Below are 8,800 nucleotides of genomic sequence, written 5' to 3'. Positions count from 1 at the left end.
ACAAGCATTTTCATTAGTAAACATATCTTTCCATTTTGGCCTATCAATATTCCCTCTTCTGTTTGCCTTCATCTTCCCCTTTTCCTATTCTTCCTTTTCTTCCACCCCTTTCCAATAAAATGCTTTATGCAAATAGTACATATCATTATCTTTTATCTTTATATCATGATATCATGTGGAGAAGAAGCAATTTGAACCATTGTCTACATACAACCAGTTACTGAAAATATTCCCCCTTTTTTTTTACATCTGCATCAATACATTCTTTACCTCGTGATACATAGTCCTTGGAGAAGGTGTGTGCAGCACATTCTACAATTGAAACTCGCTTTAATAGCAACAGGCCTTTCAATAATTGTGCTATTACTGATGCATGCTGTATGTTTGCCAGCTGATGTAAGAAGGGAGCTCCAAAGGAAGAAAAGAGCCTAACAATTATATTGGCATTCCTGTGTGACATTGTATTCTTTTTGTTCACTAATGCAAAGTCTTTATTATTAGGGTGAGCGCTCTAAGTAAATCTTTTAAGCCCAGACTGCACTTTTGATACTTGTTAGGGTATAAAAATGTGTACACTTATTTTCAATATTTAGCAATATGACGCTATGCATATTGCTCAGAGGATGTTCTCCAATTAGATGCAAATATTTGCAGAAGCTTCAACGCAAGACTGATAATTCTTTGCTTTCAAAATAAAATGTTCACAAAACAAAATGCTAAAACATTTCACTAAACTACTGGAATTAGGTACGTACCATTCTTTGCAACATAAAAATAAACAAGCCTTGCCAAATCCAGTGGGCCTCAAATATTTTGTTAACTTTTTGGCTTTGTCAATCCACATACAGTATCGCAGTCCCTGGCTTATGTGCTGCTTAAAAAAGCATTTTAGCACATTCACCTTGCAGTATAGGTACACAATATTTCCTGCAATTTTGAAGAACCTTAAAAATTATTAATATGCCCACATATTACTTCTGTTATGCATATATATATATACTTCTACATATATATATGTGTATATTTCTCATTCTGTTTCATCTTGCGATCGGTGTTCCAACTGCCTAGAAACTCTCGTTACAAACCACAGGAAATGTATTTCCTGCCTGGCTCGATGCCCAGAATCTGTGGTCGGCCATTTCCTAACGACATTTGCGTGAGAAGCGTGGGGTGTGGCAGTCAAGGAACAGAATGAACTTCAGCGAGAGAGCCAAGAAGGGCCCATAAACCAAGGACTTTCATTATCCGACTGACAGGTGCAGCTAACATAGCAACTTATTATTTTAGAATGACTATTTAAAAGTACAATAGAAATCAGTCAGAAATTCCCAAATGCGGAAATTTCTAATCATGCACAAATTTACAACCTCAAGGTATATTTAGATGCCCGGAAAGGGTGACATTTCAAGGGGGTGCCTTCGCAAATTCATGACCACATAGATGTACAAATGATAGAGAAACATACCTCTCTCATTTATATTGTAGAAGGACTCTTTTCAACATTAAATAAGTTGCATTGGCAAAGTTTTGGCATTTAAATGCTCATTTCTGGAGTGCAAATCAAACTCATTCAAATGCAAAGAATAATATTTTAAATCAATGGAAATACTTAAAAAAATGTAACCTATAATGAAAAAAAAACACACTACATGCTCATGTCAACCACCACTGCTTCGTAATTGCAGCAAGCTTCTCCAACCAGTAGCTCTTGAGCCACTGGTAGTTTTCCAGTATGCAGCTCATTTTATGAAATTGTAACCTGTTTTGCGCTTAATTGAATTAATGTATGTATATCAAAATTGAAAAGCATGTATTTTATATAAAAATATGGGTATCTTTTAAGATGCGTATGGTGATGTTCGAAGAAAGTTGTTGCATTTGCCAATATACCCAAAGCTTAACTTTGAGTTAATAAATCATGCAGCATTAGGAGTCTTATTCCTCACATTATTTCCTTGGTGCTAGAGTCATTGAAGCTTCAGCTGCTATTCATTGCCCATCTGGAAGCATTCCATGTTAAACCCCCCCAGTTAAATGTACAAATGCAAGATAATTTTATTTTTTTAATGGGGTGTTTCTGGTGTGAACCACATTCTGCCTGTGCTTTTCTTTCTTAGTGGCTGTAATTGAGATCTGGTATAGGTCCCTCTCCTATACCCTTAATGACACAGGGGTATACACTGTCTTGTAATTCTTGATCCTGTGCAGCAACCAGGGTGGAACTGGCCGCCACAGCTGGCATAGGCAATTTTAGACTAAAGTGGGTATTTTGTTCAAAAGCTTGACAGAATTAGCAGTCTTTCTCAACTTTCAATTTTTTAATATAAAGTATATGTTCCTTTCTCAAATACTGCCTGAATCTTCTGCATGGGGCTTTCTGTCTTGGTAGTGACGAATGAGTGGACTTACAACAGACTGCGTAGAATCTGATTATTCTGCGTCTTCCCCATCAGAGATGACAATGGAATTTAAGCCGTCTGAGAGACCGGGACGGATCGAATGAGTGGACTGAGACGTGGATAGGGCGTCAGAGCTAGACGAGTTGCAGAATAATGTATGTATGCAGGCAAATACGTCAGTCATGGAAATTGTAGAGATGTTCAGCTGGGTGTTGGGAGTGAAAATGAACCCTAGAATGTTCCAAGCCTTAGCTAGGCGCTTTCGTCTCTTGTTATCAAGGTATGTTATCGTGTTAAAAGTGGTATTATGTACTGATACAGGGACGTCATGCACCAGATGGATAGAGCAATTTATAGTACGTGGGGTGGTGTTGGACATCACGAATATAGAGGATGTGATGAGGACGTCAAGGGGTTCGGGGGAATACTTGAATACTCATCCCCCCTTTTGGCTATCAGTTGCTAGGCTAATGATAGACAAATAACACTTGTTATATCAGAGGCAAGGAGAAGCAACGTCAGTGCCTTATTCCAGACGAGGCGCTATGTCACTGGACGCACAGAGAAGCAACTTCAAAGCACATCTACTTACACAGAGCAAGGCAATGGACAGATGACATTGAAAAAAAAACAAATATCAACCAATACAATACTTTCAAAGAGAAATCAAAGACATATGAAAATATGCATCACAAAAACTGAAAGTACAGTAAAAAGGACCTAAATATTAAATCTCACTGAACACAGCGGAGCACCCAGCTGCGCAAGAATGGGCTATAAAGGAGGGGGGAATCCGAAAATACCACAAGTCACTTCCTGTTTCTGTGCGCGCAGAGAGCCAGCCGTCAAACCCTTACAGTCAAGCCAACTCAGAAGTGGCAGCTCAAAGAACACAATAACACCTACTTTTTGCTGAAATATATCATGAAGATGAGCAAGGAAAAGAGTGAAGGGCAGAAGGGCAGTCCTCACCAGTGAAGTCGCAGGTGCTAGAGGCACAGAGGAGAAAAATGCACAGCACAAAGACCACGAAATGTAATTTCAAGGCACAATTCAAATCACGATCAAAACAATAAATGACATGAATGGTCAATCTGAAACCATAGTATAAGGCACATTGTGTGCAAACTCAACCAAGAAGCATGTAAAACCTATATTCTGTCAAAGAATACAACCTTGACCCCACGCAAAACTCTGAAGTACTGAGGGAGTATGAATCTAGAATCAGTCTGAAATCAAAACCTCGATCTCACGCATGCTGAGAGACCCAGACCCTGGACCCTTGTCGGAAAGTGAAACGCCAACCCCATATACTTATCAGGAATGCTTGAGGGATCGGAAACCAAGTGTGAACCATCCCTTCCGTCTTCACAATCCGGCAAGGGCAAATCAGAAATGGCACCAAAATCACTACACGTGAAACCACAAGAAGCACAAGTCAAAAATCAAGAGGCGAAGACTCGTTATATGAAAGAAGGACAAGCAAAATCGTGACCACAAAAGGGAGAGACTTTGAGTTCAAATCATGACCAGGGATAGCGCCGCAGGGACATGCGACAGCCAGAGACAGTTCACAAAAGAGTCAGTCGCACCCCCAGGCAGCAGAGACCCAGGAAATCCAAGGAAAAACCAAAACCTTGTCTTACCCGTGGTCTCCGCCACAAAGGAGCAGCGGCGGTGCTCTCAGGAACCTGTCGGGGGTGTGCGCCATATCCACTGCAGACGTATGTAGTATGATTTACACGTTGGGCGCCAGCTGTTGAGGGGAGAACGGAAGCCCTCTAGGGTGTGGTCACGAGTCACAAACCACCCTGCTGTGGTCATGAGCCGTGGTCACATGTCATCGACGCAACACTTCACTGAGGAATAAGGAACAATGATATGAGATGACAAAAGATCACATTTGAGGTGGCACTTTATTACACAAAAACACATGTATTTCAATAAAACGCATTGCTAGTTAACACTCTTAAGAAAACCTGGCTTCACTCTGCCAGGAGTACATGCTAAATAGAACTTGCTTCTAAAATGCTGCGAGGTAAGCTGAAATGAGTAACTCTTAAAAATGCATACTGGGAAACTGCTATAGATCCAAAGACATGGAGTACATTTGTTATGAAATCATAGTGCCTAGAATCAAGCCTTTCTGATGAGAACTATAAGGCAAGCTGGAGTGAGGATCCATTAGAAATCACATTTAATTCAGCTAGAGTCTCAGAAAGACACAGAATACATTCTATGAAAATATAGAGAACTTGAAACAAGCCTTCCTGATGAGAATAATTCATGCAGGTTGAACAATTTAAAGAGACCCAGAATGTGAGGGGCCAGGATTATTGAAACGGCACAATTGAAATTGCTTAGGGAATGCAACCCACATTTCTGGAGTGAAGGAGAAACTCAGGCAGTGCAAAAATATTTTAAATCAATGGAAATATTTTCGAAATGAAAACATCTCTTGACTGCAATGCTAGTAATGCACATGTTAAGTTTAGGAGGAACAACGTTATTGCTTTGCAAATGCAATAATGTTTTTAAAATAAGGGCGAAGCAGAGGAGAGAGAAAAGGACAATTTTAAAGTGCCAGAAACAATTAGAGCTTCAGCCAAAGATGCTTAGATAGAGGGCTGAAGGAGACCACACAGGCGTCAGTGACCCAAGGGGTCCCTGCCACGAGGTAGTCTGGTGAATGGACTGAGGAGCAGATCTTTTATACTCTTTCACTGGTGAACCATTGACATGAGGATGACGACATTATCAGGTGTCTTTGACCTACAGGACATGACACATTTTGGTCTCGTCTGGAAAATATTTAAGAACACAGAAGTGCCACCCACGCTACAGGGCGTTTCTCAAAAGGTCACAGGATGTTTGACCATGAATCATAATGAAATTGCAATCTATTGACCAGGATTTGTGGATTTGCGTCACTTCAGGGAAACTTTTATAAGAAAGAGGAACATTTAGGAAGATATTGGTCGCATGTCTTAGATACATTAAGGCTAGCAACAGATGCAATAATATGATAGATGACAGATGGCAAGTGGCCTCGACCATCAGGTATTGCGTGATGTCTATTTTAGCTCGGGAAGTTCCCTGTTCTTGCGGTATTGCTATTCTTGCAGTATCTTCGTGGGTGTAGGAGAAGAAGTGCAGATCGAGGGAGTGGGGGCTCCGGGGGAGCTGAGCCTCACTGAGACGATTTGTATGAGAGAGACACTTTGGGGCCTATTCATAGAAACAGAACAGCTGGGACAAATGGGTCAATTTAACAGATTCCTTTTTATGCTAGCTGGTGGGGGCTTATCAGGGTCTCATGCCTCAAGGGTGGGCAGAATTGGCCTGGGATAAAACTAGACTCTGCTTCACTATCTCCCCCAAATGTGTGAACCCAGTCCTGATCACCTGGACGTAGGCCTGGATGTCAACTCAGTCCTGCACCCCTCGAAGTGGGCCTCAAGATACTCTACCAGCCTGGTTGTTGTACTGTAGTCGGAACCGACACAGTGCAGTGCACCACCTTTCACCCCCACTTCGGAACAGCCACTACGCGACACATCCCCGACAAAAACCTTGCATCGCAACCCGCACTCTTCCCGGAAGTGGCGCTAAGCACAGATCTTCGCATCTAAAGCTCCTTATTGACAGCAACCTCAAAGACGACACAGGACTCTGCATCGCTGCCGCACAGCTCCTCAAGTCCACTGCTGTGCTGCGCATCTTCGACATGGGATCTCAAAATGCTCCTTAACCAGGATTTAAGTACTTCGCTCAGCTGGGCTAACTGGTCCCTGTATCTGGCCTGTGCTCCATCGTGTTCGACCTGAGCTTGTAACTTTGTCCTGGTCCGGTGTGAATAGATAATCACAGTTGGCGCTTTGTGCTTTTAGCCACTGTTTTCGCTTAAATATTTCAAATTACATGTCTCCAGTTCTACTGAATAGATGTATGGGCTCAAATAGTTTATTACATTGTACTCTATTTTTCGGAATTGATGAGGGATTTGTCTTGTTTTGTATTTTCACTTTATTACTGTTTGAAGTGCTGCATAAACACTTTACACATTTCCTCTAAGTTAAGCCTGACTGCTTTTGTGCCATGCTGCCAGGGGATTAAGCACATCTTAATTTGAGGTTTTCTTGTATTTCACCCTGACAGAGATGGTGGTTGTTGATTGAGCAGGGTTTCACCCCCTTCAACTAATAACCCAATTTTCAACAGTAAGTAACATTAAGCCTAACTCTGGGGGTTTGTGAAAAGATGTTTCAAGTGAAGTAGTGGGAAGAAGTCTCAACCTTAGCATGTTTTAAAATAACCACTACTCCCTTTCAAGTCTGCCTTCATGGGTGCAATGGAGAAAGGAGTAGTCAGGGGGAGGAGAAAATCCAATATTTTATTTCAATTAACCCTTAAGCCAAGCTTCTGTAAGAATATTGATGTCTAGGTTGAAGCTCAAGATTGAATCGCCGATCTCCAGCCAATGTTTGATTGCTGAACAGCTCTTGCGAAGGTGGAACTATAGTGTGGAGTTGGCAGGCTTGGAGACAGGTATATGCGGAGGTCAGTGGGTAGTTGAATGAGGCTGTGGGAAATGAGCCAGGAGGTCTATGGGCATCATTATGTGTCTGCTTGTGAGCGGCGTTAGAGTGTTCATAGCTTGTTTGAGATTATTGAGGTCATCATCTCCAAGGCACAATTCGCTCATTTAGGCCCAGAGATGCAGTTCTGTCTGGAAATACCGATTCCACAAGGTTTTTATTTTTTTTATTTTTTTTAAACCTTTATTGGTGCAATCAAAGCAGTACAGGCGCAGGCGCAGGCCTACAACCACAGGGGCCGGCCGCAAACTCAGGAGAGAGAAACAGGAGCAGTGCAATGCAAATGTTTACGGTTCAAGGATTAATCACGTTTTAGTCATAATACGTGGTTGTAGTACAACGAAGCCCAAGGATAAGAGAGGTTTCATTTTTATAATATTGAAAAAGAAGCGGAGGCGACATCATCAAGGGCAGCACACTACACAATATACAAAAAGAGAGGGGAGGGGCGTATCCCTCCGAGCAATCGGGAATCGATGGTGAACAATAAAGCCGAAAACACACTACGCCCGCCGAAGGCAGGCCAGGAGTAAAGGTCAAACAATGGCGAGCAAGTTAGCGAGAACATCATATGGAAAACCCACCCGTCCAAGACAAGAAAATAGAGGCAAGCGCAGATGCCCGACAGAAAAGAGATGAAAGAGGGAGATACAGCCAACCCCACTAAGAAGGAAGAGAGAAAGGGACCATAGAACAAAACAAACTAAAATAACAAAAACCCCCCAACACCCGCCACCCTACATCACCGTAATGGCTATGGCCTGTCGCCCCAGAATTACCCGAAAGAAAGGAAATAAAGATAAGAAAAAGAGGAAAATAATAAAGAAAAGTCTGAGGAGAAGGGCCGGCGATTCAGTGACCCGGTCCCTCCCACCCCCGCATACTAAAATTGTATAAACAGAAGCCATAGAAAAGTACAAATATCAGCAAGCACATAAAACGCAATCAAGTACAGTCCCAAAAGACGTGTCCCTGAATCACCATTAACCAGCAAGAAGCCCCTCCAAGTCCCAAACGAGGTCCCCCCTGGCCACTTCTGTTAATAGTAAAAATGTTAAACAGCCTTGCAGTCGGGAGACAACTCAGTACAATAGAGTCAATCGTCCCAAGCAAATCAGGTAGCGCCGCCGCCCAACATCGTCCCAGCCACCGAGAAACAACTGACGATGCATGGTGGAGGCCAGAATGCAGTAACACACAGACCACCAACAGTTCCAAGTCCAACAACAGGTCCGCCAAGCACGGAAAGGAAAGCACAGGATGCGGGAAGCATCGCAGCATAGCCCGGGCCCCATGCGCCATGGATCATTGGAGCCTCTCCACTTGCTGGTCAGAAAAAGGCCCCGATGAGGCAACCACCTGTGGAACAGGTGTGATGACAACTAGCTCAGGAACCACATCCATTCTCGCCCCAAAGACTGTAGACTCAGCCGGGGAACATGACACCTCGGCAGAAGGAGACTCATCGGCACCGACTCGGGGGCAAACCACTACGCTAAAAAATGGCGGGTCAATGATGGCAACGATCCTTCCCTCTAAATCCCGGGATCTCCGGAGCAGAGCAGTCCGCAGGGTTATCAGTGCAGCCAGTATGTAGCTACGCGGAAGCGTTTCCCCATGTAGCCGAATTCCGGGGGTCTCAAGTTCAGCGGTTTTACCGTCCCCGGGAGAGGTGCGTTCCAGGTCGCCACCCGCCATTGCAGCCATTTCGTTCTCCGTCACTTCCCCTCCACCTCCGAGTCCAGTCCGACCATCAGAGTCAACGGGTCTCACGACTGGAATTCGACAGTCGGCGCTTGGCGC

The sequence above is a fragment of the Lissotriton helveticus genome, chromosome 4_1, assembly GCF_964261635.1.
Source record: "Lissotriton helveticus chromosome 4_1, aLisHel1.1, whole genome shotgun sequence".
Lineage (NCBI taxonomy): Eukaryota > Metazoa > Chordata > Amphibia > Caudata > Salamandridae > Lissotriton > Lissotriton helveticus.
The sequence above is the reverse complement of the archived record's forward strand: the minus strand, read 5'-3'. Positions refer to the sequence as shown.